General features: G+C 38.9%; 2 protein-coding genes and 1 long non-coding RNA gene across 13 annotated transcripts in view; 2 read left to right on the forward strand and 1 right to left on the reverse strand.

Moving 5' to 3' along the window:
- Window positions 1-16472, reverse strand: part of LOC310664653 (uncharacterized protein) — a gene marked incomplete at its 5' end in the record, with an annotated part of 413140 nt that overhangs the window by 285600 nt on the left and 111068 nt on the right. The window lies entirely within an intron of this gene.
- The window catches only part of FIGN (fidgetin, microtubule severing factor), a 125110-nt gene that overhangs the window by 11844 nt on the left and 96794 nt on the right, over window positions 1-16472 (forward strand). The window lies entirely within an intron of this gene.
- LOC310672112 lies at window positions 10306-16414 on the forward strand. Its single transcript, XR_014508414.1, has 2 exons — window positions 10306-11375; window positions 11455-16414. It is a non-coding gene; the product is annotated as an uncharacterized lncRNA (long non-coding RNA).

Raw genomic sequence — 16472 nt, forward strand, 5'->3', positions numbered from 1 at the left:
CATGTTTACTTGGAAGTAAGTCCTGCTGGAGTTCAGTTGGGCTCATAAAATTGCAGCCTCAATTTCAAAAGATAGATGGACTTGTTAAGTAGTCATTTCTTTGCTGACTTTATCATACTTAAAAATCTATACATTGGTGTGCGGCTGGAGTGGTAGAAGAATGTAGTTCCGTACATGAAGAATTACCAAATCCCTAGCAGGGTGTGGCTCATTTTGTGTTTAATAGCAATATGGAAGGGGAAGATATATTCTACAGGTTCCTTTTTTCTTTACTACTCTAGCACTATGATGTGAAAAGCTGCATTAGCTAGCATGCTGGTGTATTAAAAGCAGAGGTGCCTTTTTCATGTTGCATCTCAAAAAGCCAAGTGTAAGCTGGCAATCCTGCTGCCCCTTGCAATGTTACTCTGCCCTCCAAAACTTACTCTCCTTTCAAATGGACTTAATAAAAGTCCCACGAAGTGTGCTTCTGAAGACAAATCCATGCTGAAGAAACTTGCTGGACATAACAAGGGATACTGATATGATTACTGCTTTTAGCCAAAACCAAGTACGTTTATCATCAGGCAAGACACATTTGGTAATCTCTTTCTCTTGCTCTTTTTCTGAGACAGACTCAAAGCAAAGTCGCACATAAGTCTTTTGGCTCTTTAGCTCACTGTGGGGAAGAAATGAACTCTAATGTTTATCTGGAATAACACCCCCACTCCCACCCCAAAAATGTCATGTGAAGAAATGTTAAATGGTCAGATTTGTCGAAGGACAGCTATACAAAGAGCAGGCATCTGGGAGCTGAGCCTAAGTACTGTTTTTCCCTCCAGTTAATTATTATTGCAAATATTTGAGCAAAAGAACCTGTTTCAATTTTACAATTTTTTATTGATTGTTGCTAATAAAAGAGTATGCATGTGTGTGTGGATAGATAGATTTTGTGTGTGTGTTGTGGGAGTTGATGCTCCTCCATTGATGGCACAACTTGCTCAACCAATGGCTTGAAACACTAACTCATTCACTTAAGCAATATAATATTCATATTTTTTATTTGCTAGCCAGTGTGTTGGCTAGACCCAGGTCCACTCAGCCATGACTCTTGCTAGGTAACCCTTGGGCCAGTCACATACTCTGTTGGCCTAACCTACCAGAGTGGTTTGAGGACAAATTGGGAGGAGGAGAGCAAAATACGTTGTATTGAGTTGATTGGAAGAAAGGGAAGGCATGAATGCAATAAAAAATAAAATTGATTGTTTCCTTGGATTCGGCAGGGAACAGTTGGTGTTAGCTGCACTATTGACTGCATACCCACTTGTTAGATACCAAATTAGGCCTCCAGTATCATGTCGTCCATTCTATCTGCCAGCTGGAGAAACCTATCTGCTTTTTAAAAATTTAACATGGGGATTTGTCCAGAAATATCTAACCATCTATACTTTAGAACTATAGCAAAATTTTGTTCAGGGGATGGGTGGAATGTGAATTCTGACACTATAAATATGGTAGCTCTCTTAGTGTAAACTTGAATAACTGTGGCATGGTATTTTGGCTGCTAAACACAAATGCCTTTTTCTGTTTGTTTGTGATATTCACAGTGCAGTCCTAATTTAAACATGTTTGCTCATAATTCAGTTCAGTTCAATGGAATTTGCTCCCTAGTAAGAGAGCTTGGGATTACTATCTGGAGCACCGATATCCAACCTCTGGAAAATCTGTGCTGGCTTCTGAAACTTCATTGGCAATTATTTTATCCCCTGCCACTCTTTACAATGAGCTTGCAATAAAATTGTGACCATATCTGCTCAAGCTGATCTTGAAAGTCTTAAGGGCTAAAAAACTCTTATGTTATAGGATGCAAGTGCATTTCACGAGAAATGTGTTTTGCTCTACAGTGGCTTCCCTACAGTTCTAAGTTTAGAGGTTTCCTGGTTCAAGCTTGAATATTTTCAAGAATCATTGTAAGAGTTCCTTGAGCTAATTTTAATATGTTCTTGTACAGTTGGGCATTTTATTCCATGGTGTAATATGCTTCCAAGCGAAACGAATATGGCAAAATAAAAAGTAGAATATATTAAAACATTTTTAAGTCACTATGGCACATGCTGTGGAGATTTAAGAGCCCCACTTCTCACCTCTCAATCTATTGTATCCACCATGTGAGTACCATTAAAAAGAAACACTTAGAGTGTAAACACCATTATACCTGCCCTTGAACATTTCAAGTGGCCATGTTATTGTTGTTCTGGACTCCTTTGGGTGGATGGGTGGGATATTAATTTAATAAATTATATGCACATCTATAGTATTTAGGTATTTACATCTCCAGCATGCTAACAAACACAGAACTTTAAAGATTGGTTTATAAGAGATGAAGACAAGGTTTGGTGGATTTCCTAGTTATCTAAAACCCACAATGGTATATTTTAATAAAATATTTTCTGAAAGTATGTTCACATAACATATTACAAGTATTAAAGACTTGCTTATTCACAGTAATCATAATTTAACCATTTGTACACATACCCCCACCCTCCACTCCATTCCTTCCAGACACTTTTTTAAAGTTATAAATCCCAGAGTGGCTGGGGAATAAATAAATCATCGTCGTCGTTATCATCATCATCTGTGTTACAGTGTGGGCATTACCCTTGTGTGGCCTAGAAAGCTTCAGTGCAATGCTCAGTAACTGATTTTCAGTGCATTTTTAAAATGTTTCTAGTCCTCATGGTAATAGAAATGTGTTATGGATTGGGGGGGACTTTCTTAAATATAAAAATATCCTGCAGTTTTAGTTTATGCTTTTGGCGGCTCGTATTTTTAATTTCATGTTTCAAATGCATTGCATTTGACTGCAGCAGTCAAATGTAGCTTTGTAGTGAGCAATGGAGATTAAAAACCTTCATCTGAAATATAAAAGTTATGTGGCTTAATTGCCACTAAAATGTAACTTTATTACTCTTCTTTAAAGCCATAGTAGGTTTCAACTCACTTTATTTATCACATTTAGCCTCCTAATGTTATCTAAGCTAGTGGCCATGACTCATGTAACGTGGCATTATGTTCATTAGAAAACGCCATGGCCCCATTTTGATGGCACCTTTAAAACAGAATTTGTAATATTAAAAATATCTTGAACACCCTCAATATTCAAAGTGTGACTAGCAGAAGGATTCATGCTTGATATTTTGTGCTTCAGCCAAGCCTCAAAGGTTTTTTGAGTAAGCTACAATCCAACTGAGAGATGCGTCCTGATGTCATGCTACTCATTAGTAGAATTTGAATGTATACTTCCTGTGTGAGGTGATGGGTGAACAAGACTGTCTTTTTCAAACACAGCCTTTAGGATAGGACAGTACAAATCTAAAGGCGATGAGCAAATTCCACTGAACTTTGTGGATCTTACTTATGAATATGCTTGCATAACTGGGCTATTTGGTGTTTAAATGGAAGCAAGCCCCCCCCCCCCTCTCTCAGACCTATTTTGCTTGTGTTTGTAGCTTCCCTCTTCTTGAAAATTAGCTCTGGGTGGCAGTGTGTTTTCACCGCATAGGGAAATAAGAGACTAATTAACAATATCTAGAGTGCCTTGAATACTAAAAGTGGGACTTGTCTATGGTGCACAGGAAAGCTGGTGTAAGAGTGGAAAGTCCTTGAACACAGAAAAGAGGTTGCCTGCACTGGGTTGGGACTTCATGACCTCCATGACAACCATGGGGCTATCTCAAGTTGCCATTGGCCTGGCACATAGAGTGGGACATACCCTCAGTTTGGACTTTGATGCAGATGGCATGGCTAGTGGTCTAGTAATGGGGAGGGTGCAGTTAGAACAATTGCACTGTAATGGTTGGACTATTTCCTAGTGGCTTTTGGTGCCACATTCCCCCTGTAGGTCCATCCTTGGATAGTTATGGAATGTGATGGATTCCCGAATGCTGTGGAGGATTTTCCAGTGGATAAAGCTGACAATCCTGTCAAGGCCCTTCTTACATTGTGGAACAGGAAGACTTGAAGCTCCAGAGTTGTGATTACTCTTGAGTGTCCTTTTTGGTGATATGGAGCTGCCTGAAATTCTTTGAACTTGTAGACAATGAAGCAGGCTGGATTACAACAGTAGTGCAGCTGGTGGAAAGTTCTGTCCAAACACCAGTTAGGGAACATAATCGTGCCTACCATCTGGCAGGGGACAGCAAAAGACGTAACCATCTCTACTGCATTCTCAAACAGCTGTCCAGCAGAACTCTTTAGGGTGGTATGGAGGTTGTTGTCCATGGAGGACACCCCATGGGAGCTTGTAAATATACACTGTGAAATATTTGCACAACATTTTGAGGATAAGGGCACTCATCTTCCAAACATTTTGACGCCATAGTTACGACTGTTTGTAGGGAAGCATCGAGTATTACATATTTCCCTTTTTTGTGGCATCAGTTTTAGTGGATGAGGCCTGATGAAATGGACAAAGGGTGGTATTCAACTAAGTTTTACTCAAAGTAAACCATTTTGAAATTAATGGACCTTAGTCATGCACATTAATTTCAGTGGGTCTACTCTTAGTAAAATTTAGTTGACTACCACCCACAATGCTTGCAGTAATGCGGCTGACTATAAGCTCTCTCAATCCTTGTCCCTCTTGGCTCAGATCTAGTCAGAAGAGTATGACTGGTTAGATCGAGGGGTGCTTAATGCAGCTTTCTGTGAGGGTCTCATGTCCAGAGCCTTAAGAAGGTACCATGGTACAGCCACTGATGATAAAGCGCAACCTGGACCCAATATTTGTGGTAGTGTAACTGCAGACATTCATAGACCATAAAGGGAATGTAACCTTGCTTCTTTTTACCATAAACTGAAGCTGTTGGGAGCTGTTTGTTATTAGGGGATTTGGAGTGCAGTGTTTTTATAATACTCTGAGGACACCAACTGTCGGTATGGCTTTTGAGTGGTGGGCTGGATGAAGACTAAATAAACAGAGCTGGAAACAGTTGCTGTGGGTCAGTGGTTCCCAGGTCCAGGAAATAGGTCAGTTGCTTGTTCTGGATGGGTTTGCACTCCATGCGCTTGTAGTCGATGCTACATTTGGAAACTGTTTTCTACTTGGTTTGATCTAAGAGTATGATTATGCCATACCAGTAACAGAAGTTGCCAGGATTGTACAGCTGTTGAACAATCCCTGTAGGAGGTTTTGGAATCTGCTTTTGGGAGTGATCACCCACAGCTCAAACTCTTAGCTGTTTTTTGTGCCAGTTCGGTGAATTTGTTTGCTGAGGATGTTCCAGACTTTTTGGCACAAAATATTTGAGATGTAGGGTTTTCTCAGTGCTCAAGTGGCAATATTATTTAGTGGGGAAATGCAGTTCTTTCAGCTCAAGTAGTACCATTATTAGTTAGAAGGCATGCATGGATCATGAGATATTAAGCTTTATTATGGTGTCTCCTAATTTATGAGTTTTTCTGTCTTTTAAAACATTTTTATTCAGCATATTTAGAAAAAATATAACTCTTCATTTGAAGAAAAGCTGTTTCCTTTTTTCTGGGAAGTTGCTGCTGCTACATTTTGGTAGTATGGGTGCTAGGAAAAAATCCCTCACAACTGACCTGCAAGCAGCAACACTTATTCCCAAGGCAGTGGGGGGGGGGGCCTGGAAAGTGCATGTTCCACACAGATGTGGTTCTCTCTCTCTCTCTCTCTCTCTATATATATATATATGGGATATTCCACAGTTATTGACTAGCAGTAGTATTGCACTGTGTGAAAAATCTTTGCTGATTATTTAGGGAAATGAAATAAATTTCATGGATTCCTTTCAGCGCTATGGTTCTGTTAATGTTGCTGTGCTCCATGGCATGAGGGATCCATTATTAAATTATCTTTAAGCCACTGGATTAAACCAGTGTGGCAGGAGAGGATGGCAAGATTAAAGGGCAATCAAAGAAACATTAAAACATTTCAGGGCATTGTAGTTTAGTGCAGGGTATAGTTTAAAAAAATATTTGCAGAATATGAACAGATACCTTTTCACAACGAGAGCAAAGTGTATCAAGTGATATTGAGGACAATCCTAGTTGTGATCCAGAATCGCTGTTTGAACAGATTTGCTGAAGAATTGTATTGGCTATTCTTCTACAGTTCTCTATGTCATACTGTTGTGAACAGGGATTTTCAACTCTGATAAATATGAAAGATCAGAAAGGAGAAAGGCTTATTTGTGTTGATGAGATAAGAATTTGTTTGACTCAAATTGGACCCAATATAAATCAGATTTCCTGGAAAAAGCAAGCCCACACCTCTCATTGACTTTGTTTACATACTTAAGGTACATGTGTAAGAGGCTTGTTTATAATTTTATTTTGGGAATGATTCATGTTCTTATGTAGTTGAATTGCTTTATACTTTCTGGATGGCCCATGAGTATATTATGAAGTGGTTGTGTTCTGTTTTATAAATAAATCACTGCTAGGAGTTGTCCCCCCCCCCCAATGTATTTCTTATTAAAAGTTTGGTGTGGCTTGAGCAAATTCATGATTCTGAAAGTGTGGCCCAGAGAAAACAGTTTGAGAAACGCTGAATTAAGCCCAGAGATACAGTATGTGTTTGCCATTGCTGTAATCTGAGAGAATAAGCAGATCTACTGTTACAGTTACTTGAAAGCAACTGTTCAGACTTTTCCCGTATAATTTATCATATTCAGCTCTCAACATGCAAAATATTTGACCTGTAGAGTCCTCTTAAGTATTCTGAATTGATAGTAGGGTGTTCTTTTTTTGTATCTATCCCAGAAGGTAGAGACAAATTTATATGTTAGCTGCATTGTTTCAATGCAGTTCCAGTAATACTGTATAAGAACAACGGTGTGCGCATGTGATGTGATTACTTTGTTTAGCTGGAAACAGATCACTTTGGTTTAGAAGAAATTGTGTTGCCGTTCCTGTTCACATAATTACTTCCTTCAAACTCTACTAGAAAACCAGTGCTGCTTATAATCTATGAATTGGGTCTGTTTCCACTAGTTTACAAATGTCACCAAAGTGAGACTGGAAAGATGAACCCATAAGGTATCAGTCTGGTAGTGGAGGATGACAGAGGGGAGGGGCTTCCTACAACTGGCTTAAGATCATTGTTGACAGGTTGCAATTTAAAACTAGTTTAAGTTCATTAACACTACATTAGTACATGGCATTTTTTAGCTTTGATATGTCACTGTTGGCAGTCTAATAACATTTAGAACTCTTCTTTGCCAACTTTGGTTACATATTCTGAGTGAAGAGTTTGCTCTTGGTCTTGTTGTTTTGTACCTTTTTTTTTTTACGTTATTGTTTGTTCTGGTACTATTTAGGCATGCATTTTAGTATAGCTTCCAGAACTGACTCCTCCTGCCACATCTAAAGACATGGGTATGTCTTCAGGGAGTGAATCTTTTCTTTTCAAACTATTACTTACTTCTCATCTGAATTTACTAAGTGAATTCCTAGTACAGGCAACCCGTTTGCACGGGGGTTGTGTTCTGGGTCATCATGTATGATGGTGGAACACGCATAAGCCTGATCTGTTCTGGCCTCTTCTGGGTCACCATGATGTGCATAAATATAGACAAGGGTGCATTAAAAGAAAGGATGGTAATTTTGCTGGGGTGTACTTCATAAGGCAACATTCCATACTCTTTTAGGAAAGGAATGGTACACAAGCATCCTGAAAAGCTCAGCTGAAGTAGACCTGCACAGGTTGGTAAGTAAACTATGGAGAGCTTGCAGGGGGTGGGGTAGGAGATGAGTGAGAGCGACGATGGAAAGGAAAGTTTCAGTTCACTGATCAGTTATTTTCAGTTTGGTAGACATAGCCTTACTCTGACTATATAATACACCACCCGTATCATTTGATAAACACACCATTGATAAGTGTTTTGTTCATAGGACCATATTCTTCCAGTTGAACTTTGGTTGGAAATAGCCAAAGGTGTATATTTTGTGTCTGGTCAAAAAGTTTTACGCCACAAACAAAATAATGATGGATTCATATTGGGGCCAATGGAAATATGTTGAGTTTAAATCCATAGTTCTAATGTGAGCTGAGAAGAAAGGAGAACAGAAAGAGCTCCTGCTTCATGCTTATCTTTCTCAATGCTTGATTTTTATAGGGAGGGATCAGATCTCTTACTCTATTCTCCTTCCAATGCTGCAGTGGCTCTACCTTCTCAGTCTGCAGAGAATCATGTTCTGGAGCAGGCTATCTGCACACAACTTCATTCAGATATGTCTGCACATAGGACACCAAATGATTGGTATAGGAGTACAGGAGGGGAGGGGTGTATTCAAAAAGTTCAGAAATACTTACCTAAGGGATGAAGATCTCTCCCCACCCCCTGGGCAATCAGCATATGTGTGCAGCTGTGTTTGTATCTCATACACTCACTTAACAAGTGAGTCACACTACAGCCACTCCTTTGCAGTCTTGTGTACCTCTCCTAAAAGTGAGTAGTTAAGCTAAGTATTGGGTTTTGAAATGTTATTGGAAATTATGAGGAGAAATTATGGGTGTTGGCATGGCATTGTGTCATAAGAAAGCAATGGCACTTGCTCTCCAGAATGAGCAACATAAACCCATTGACTTGGCCTTGTGGAGAAAGATGTCCTCACCCCCCACTGCATCTAAGCCCCACTCAGGTATTCCGCAGTGGAGAGGGCTGGAGGCACGCAGGCAAGCCCAACACCCTTGCATGTGCTGGCTCCACTTCTGACCTTCACATATTGAGCAAATGGATATCTCTTCATGCTTAACACATGAAGGCTGAAAGTGGAGCCGGCATACATAGATATGTTATGTTAGTGGTGGAACTTGCATGCATGTCCCAACCCCAATCCACTTTAGGCCCACATATATTCAATCAAATGCCTGAGTAGGGCCATACTTCCTTTTGAATATTAAGGTTTCATTCCTTGCTAGGAGATGAGTTATTGGGGTCACAGGTAATTATTGGTATTGTTTGTTTCCTGAAGAGAGGTTGCCCTTAAGATGTGTAACCTGATATCTGTAGTATCTAGGAGGTACTTACCAACTCTACATCATTTCTGTTAGACTTGCACGTTCTTCAAATAGCCTCCTTTAATTCAGAAGTGGGAAAACTGGCCCCCTCTAGATGTTTCAGGGCAAGAAACACCTCTGACTATTGGCCACAGTGGCTGGGACTGATACGAAGTGGGAAACTTAACACCATACAGGTCCCCATCCCTGCTGTAAACAGAGTGCTAGAAATAAGAATTGTGATTGCTTCACTATACAGTTGATTTGAAATGTCATCGTTACATCTCACGGTTTCAGATTTTCTCTTGCAATCTACAAAATTTAGGGCCATCAAAATCGGTTATTAGCAGTAGGTTCAGGAGAAACAAAATAAATTACTTCCACATAACTTACAGAACTCACTGCCACATGAGTGGTGCTTGCTGCTAACCTGCTTTTGAAGAGAGTAAGGGAAATTCATGGAGGATAGACCTAGCTGTCAGCATAAGAGCCAAGAATTAGATATTCATATTTCAGAGACGGTATATGCGGGGGGGGGGGGGCGACATCAATACACAGCTCTTTCCAACATGCCTTCATGAGTATCCTTGGAGCATCTGGTTAGCCACAGTTGGAGCCGAGAATGCTAAAAGGACCTTTCTTCTGGTCCAGCAAGCAGTTCATGTAATCTTATACTGCTTTGGCAATATTTTAATTGCTAAATACGAAAATATAATCCAGTGAGAAAATTAAGCTTCAACCCAGTGGATGATTGACAGTATATACCACCCTTGCCTAAAAGCCCAAACCCTTAATCTTTCTAAGCTACCCTATTGAATAGATGGCTTTTACAGCTTTTCTTTTTAGGCTCTTTTGCCGTGAAGAAGGGCAGAGGCTTTTCGAACCAAGAGGGTCTTCATGGCCCCCTTAATACTGCTTAGGAAGAAGGCATGTCTGAATGCCTCTGATGGCAGCTGTGATAATGTGGCACCAGAATCAAATGAATCAACTCTCCAGAATGAAATACTAATAAGTATGCTGATAAGTGCATTAATTCTGTTGATGCCTTTTGAACAACATAATCAAATGTAGATTTTTTTAAAAAGTGAAGCTATTTAATCATTTAACTGCTCAAAGTATGCTTTAAGGATACTCTCAAACACTGAAGCTTGGTGGCTGCACCTTTTGTAGAATAATGCTTTTGGTTTGAATTTAGAAAAGCTTTTAAGTGTTTGTCCTTGAAGTAGAAATGCTTCATTTGTTTTCTAAAGAAGTGTTAGAGAGAGTGCCATTTCCCACCCCCCCTTCACCTATTCTGCAATGAGATCGAAACATAATCATCCTTACTAAAGCATTCACTTTCTGTATTTCTCTTCAGGAAATTTCTAATATTCTGTTTAATCGAAACAGCAAGTGTATAAATCAACTGTGCAATTAAGTGGCCACTTTCAGAATAAGTCTCACATCTTGTGTTTCAGCCCCAGATGTTTCTAGGCTCCAATATTTGCCCTGCCTATATATTTACAGCTCAATTTCTGTCCATATGCACTTGTCCATAAATGCTTTATGTTCCATTTACACTCAGACAACTGAGCCACTTATGGAATAGAATGATTTTGGCTTCAGTGATGGCAAATGTGACAGAGGATGACTTTGCTTTTAGAGACCTTACAATCCCATTTCCAAAACAAAACAAAACAAACAAAAATTGTATGTGGTCCAGATTTTAGGACTGAATATTCTGATCAATGAACAACTTCTTAAAAATGCAAGAAGAGGAGGAGGTGGGGTTATATACTCAGCATTTTTTAACGAGATTTGTACTTTGTACTAGATTATTTTAATGCTGTGTTACTGCAAACCAGTACACTAACCCCCCGCCCTGCAACCTCGGCATATATTTTGATCTTGCTCCCCCTCCCCATACTCCTTTCCTTATGTGAAACTAAACAAATTGAAAATAATGATTCGTAACCATCTGCAGGGCTGAAATTCCACGTACAGCAGTTAACTCCATTTTACAAAACAGCTCCAATCTAGTGAATTATGGTGCAGTTCTTGTGTGCCAGCAAATAGCAACAAGCAGTTTAGAGTTCCTCTGGACAAAGACATGCAGCCAGCATTTCATTATGCCTAGTCACTTTGTGTAGTGGGAGGGGGTGGCGCGGGAGAGAAAGAAAGAGAGGGAGGGAGGGATAGAGAGAGAGAACGAACGAAAGAACGAACAAGCCCCTATACACAATTCAAAGTAATGCATTTTGAAATGGAGTGAAACCATTACCTAACTGCTTAATTTGATCAGAAAGGGGTGGGGTTGATCTATAAAATCATACGCAGAAGGGAGCCGCAGAGACATGTGCGTGTCTGTTGACATCAACATTTCTGTAGTATTGTGCATCTTTATAGACTAGTTGCTGGTCTGTTTTTAGATATAAATATATACACATTGAGGAATTCCTTAAAATAAAAAGACAAACCACTTTTGGAAGTCCAAATATAAGGGAGTACAATGCAATAATGTGTTACTACTACTATCGAAATATTTACGTGCTGGTGTGTGAATTCCGGGATATTGTGCTACACATTCCTTTAAGTGGCCAAGTAAGCTTAATGTACTTATCAAGTGACATTTTTTTTTATTGGATTAAAGCACACTTTTTAAAATGGGTACTTCAAAAAATCTACATTTGTTTTTGTTTTGTTTTTTTAAATATGCTGTTGGTTTATTTTGATCTTAGTTTTGATGGTGTAGAATGAAAGTTGCTTAAAACCAGCAATATATTGAGTCCAGGGGGATCTATCCAGTCCATAAATTCTCTGGTGTCTACTGGATTTTTCATCAGGGAGACTTCCAATAAAAATGATCTATTTTAGAAATAATATTGTTTAGTAGGTTGAAATGTGGTGTAATAAAATTAGACCTTCAGTCTTCCAAAGTTACTACTTAGATGGAACCCTTGGGATGGCAAAATGGCTGTATAAGCAGATGAATCAGACAGTTCTACTGATGGATACATTTGTCAGTCTCTGTTACGGATATAATATATTCTCATATCTGTAATCCTGACACTGTTACATCCAAATGAAATCAACATGAGGTTGTCATCTTTAAGCAAATATGTTAAGTGTTGTCTTTTGTGCTGTGGATTTGAAAGAAAGGGGCCCAAGGGAGCCAGCATCATGCAAATGGAACAAATCCCATTTCTTCTGAGCTGTGCTGTTTTCCCCCTCCTTCATGGCAGCTGGCTGTGTTATCTTTGTGTGTTTCTCTGAGTGCTGACAATTCTTTCAGTGATCTAAGTTAGGGCACATTAGAAAGTGGAAGCAGCTGTCTGTCGCTATACTGAGAGACGTGTTTGCTCTACTGCAAAGATGAAGGACCATGAATCCTTGACACACACACACACTTCCCCCTCCCCTCCCCTCCTTTTTTTTTTTTTTTTTTTTTTTACTTTCCAACATGATCAACATTCAGACACACAGATTGTCTGCTTGGACAGTTTTTTGTTCTGACTGACAGCATCTGGCATAGACAAATTTAAAAATACATAGCATGCCATGCTTGGAATTGGAACATCCCTTTCTTTATTAATCTTCTCATTTAAAGCATTCATTCACATTTCACTAAGGGTTAAACTTGATATGGCTGGAACGTTTATTTTAAACGAATAAGCTCGTAATGAAATACCTTGAATGAACTCCAAACAGCTAGAGCATATATTTTTTTAAAAAAATTAACACCTGATTAATATGGGCCTCGGACATGGATGGAAAGTGTAGGATTGTCTTAGATACACAGTTGATTAAAATGGCAGGGATGTTGAAATTTTATTTTTAGCATTGAGGTAAATAAAAATGATTTGTTTCAGCACTCAGCATATTTTCTATGAAATGAATTGTCCTTCAGGATACTGTTTGTCTAACTGGATCTACTACTAGTAGAAAAATAATTTGTTGTTCATAATTTTAAGAACTAAACAATTTGTGCTTTAGTGAAACATAAAATTTAGATGATTCTGACATTAAATATACACTTGTTAGTATATGTTGCTTGTATATGTTGTTTTTAATAAGGCAAATACACTGTGGAATATGCCCCTCCCTACCCCCACATTTGTTACGTACACTTATCTCCACAATGCAGTTTAGCAATGCAGACATGCTTATTTAGTCTTTATGTAATAATATCATGGACATTGACTATACCAGTCTGGATCTGAACTGTGTGCGTGTTTTAAGGCCTTTGTGTACGTTGCATTTTTAGACCATTTGATGATCCTTATTCTGGCTTGCAGCATTTAACTCTGTGTAATACAGTGATGGAGAGTGGGAAAGCGTTGCTTCATGGATAGTGCAGTGTTCTACTAAAATGGACGAGACAACTATTTAAGTGCCTAGCAGCAAATACAGTATGTGTTGGGGTTTTCTTTTTTTAAGCCTATGCTCATTCAGGGGGTGGGGGGGAGTGAGATGCAGCAGCAGACAAGGTCTGTTAATTGTGAGGAGACAAGACTTGTATTCCTTGGATAGACACAGGAGAGGGCACTTGCTTTAGGATAAATTCTGACAAATTTCAGATGCAGATATCCAGGCTGAAATAAACAAATGATAAAAGACAATAATAGTTGCATCCCAAATAGGGTTTATGTTTTAGTTGGGCCCCTATAGTTCACGTTTAGCCTTTTAGAAATGGATCTTTTTGGAAATGTATTTTTAAAGATTTCCATAGGAAGGCGGCTATTTGTGTGTAGCTGGGCAGAAGATCACAGTCTAAACATTTATATCTGTAGGGCTGTGAGGATAGTCCTCTGAAAAATATTTGGGTTTTAGCTTGAAATATTTTCTATTATTTTCCCTTCACTGATCTGTTTCGGATATAGTAATTCTATTGATTTGGTTTTTCAGCGTTTCTGAAAGTGTTCTCTCTTTTATATTCACATCAATTCAAATGTATAAATCAGCTTTCACTTTAAAACTTTTGAAAATCCCATCATTGTTTTTATACAACTGATGTCGTTTGTGTAAACTTCCATCTCCACACTCTAGTAGTTAAAAGAGAGGAGTGCATATTTGCATCTGTAAGCAAACTGGGAATAGGTTGGAGTACACAATTCCCTGGTGGAAAAGGAAGGTTTAGCAGTAATGCTTTTAATCTGGACTTGTAGAGGATTCAGGAGCATCCATAGATCTGCTCCAGTAATTACCATACCCCAAGTGGCACCAGCAGAGACATTTGCCTAAAAACTTGATGTCTTCATTACACTGTTTACATTTTAATTAGAAACATGAAAATTTACTGATTCATGCGAACCACTGTAGTTTAAGTGGGTTCGTTCTCTATCCAATAAATCATTTAATAATAAAAAAGAGCCCTGCAGTCAGCATATGTAGTTTACTGAGAATCATTCATGGGAATAATGTGTTAGCATTATAAGCTGCTTTTAAAATATGTTTTTTTTATTTTATCAGAGGTAGAATTTGCATATAAATTAGAGAATGGCATTTTAAATTGGCTGTCATTTATGCATGATACTACACATATGCAAATTACACGTGTGCATAATATATGCACGCATACCAGGGTGTCAGACTTAAATGTCTAATGCGGAAAAAAACACAAGCACACACTACAGATGAATGCTTAACATGAGCTTTGTATGTGCTAAACAGAAGAAGCCAGTGCTCCACTTCTACTCTCATTCACATAGACTTGATTGTATGTGTGTCCTTGCTGTTGGTGTATAAATAGAGATGTAAAACACACACCATGTATATGTATATTATTTCCCCTTGACTTTTGCATGTACCTGTCAGCACTAGTGCCCTAAAACAACTCCCACTAGGAGCAAGCTGGCCTGACGCATTGGTGCCTGTCAGTGTCCATCCCTGAGTCAGCAGCATGTCCATTGCTTGAATCGTGCGACAATCACTCATCCAGTTTTTTCCCTCCCCAGGGGGGCAACCGTCCTCCTCATCACGGAGAATGACCCTTCTGTCTGGCATGCTCAAGATCCTGAATCTCCCCACATCAGTGTGTGAGTTCAATTCCCTACTCCTGAAGGCAGAGCTGGGATTCTAGCTAATGACTCAGAGATACAGAGGGTCAATGCACTGCTGATCTGGAGTACTGAGCCATCGCACCAGCTTAGTTGTACATTTCCTTATTTTCTCTCTGGCCACACCAACTCCCTGTTTCTCCCCCTTTATAATAAATTGTGTTTTATGGGAAGTTAAATAGAAGCACCCCGCCCCCAATTTTCACTTGGGCTGATAACTGATTTCTGGCAGGAAATGTAGAAGATATTTGACATTTTGCTTACAAAAGAGCTCTTGTGCTCTGCTTTCACACTGCCCTTGTTTTTGTTGGTTGCTTCTTCATGTAAGGATGGAAGACCTATGGCAGGAGAGTTGCTATTACTAGTCTGGCAGCTGGTGGTTTATTTAATTTTAATGGCATTTACGTAATTCTATTTTGTAAAAACAAAATCTCTTGTAAACATTGCCTTCCCTCTGATCTGTCTATCATCTATCTATCTATCTATCTATCTATCTAAAATTGCCTGCATCAGATACATACTTGACTCCCGCTTGATCAAGTATGGTTGCCATTCTATATATAAACACTCAAATGGAAGCGAGCTCCATGTAGATCTGTGGAGCTTACTTCTGAGTAAACAAGCAGGTAATTTCACTGTAGACTTGTTTTTCTTTTCCTTACACAATATGCGGTTTAAATGTACTAATGCATTTTGTGGTTGTTTTTAATGGCTTTTTAATAGCTCACACATTCAAAGTTCATTATTCATCTAAATAGTGTAATATTTAAATTCATTAGAGAAAGTTGTGAACTATTTTAATTTTATTGCAGTGCAACAAGGACCAACCAACCTCTTGAGGCCTTGTGGCTTTTTAAAAGGGTTTTTTAATATATATATAAAAAGATGTACTCTGTTTTGTTTTTCAAATAAATACTTTCAGGCTGCAGTGTTCCCACAAGCGCTTGTTATAGCATAGCTGTGACAAATGAAAAGGAACAGTTTACACATAGTCAAAGCTTGTAGATGCTTTCTATATATTGCATAATTCTAATGTGGTGTCATCATCCCTTCTCTGGCTGCCAATCCTTCCATCCGTCTCCATCCTTTCTAGCTCTAGCAAATTTGAAGCTTTGAGTTTAAGCATTTTAGTGAGATTTACTTCAAAGTAAGCATGCCAGGGATTGGGACTACAAGGCTTTGGTCACACGCACACACGCACACACACACACACACACACACACACACCACACCTTTCTTTTTCCAACCTTAATGTGATGTTGATGGAGTTTTGTGTGGTGAATGAAGCTGGCTGGCTGGCTGCCAGCCATCGACTATGAAATCCTGGGTACCTGAGAGCTTATCAGTTCTTTTGCTTTGTAAAAAAAAAGAAAAAGTGATGAAAATGTTGGTAAACTGCCATGAAGGTTTAAGGCTGCCGGAATAAGGAGCCG

The sequence above is a fragment of the Podarcis tiliguerta genome, assembly GCF_965153285.1.
Source record: "Podarcis tiliguerta genome assembly, chromosome: 1".
NCBI classification, from domain to species: Eukaryota; Metazoa; Chordata; class Lepidosauria; order Squamata; family Lacertidae; genus Podarcis; species Podarcis tiliguerta.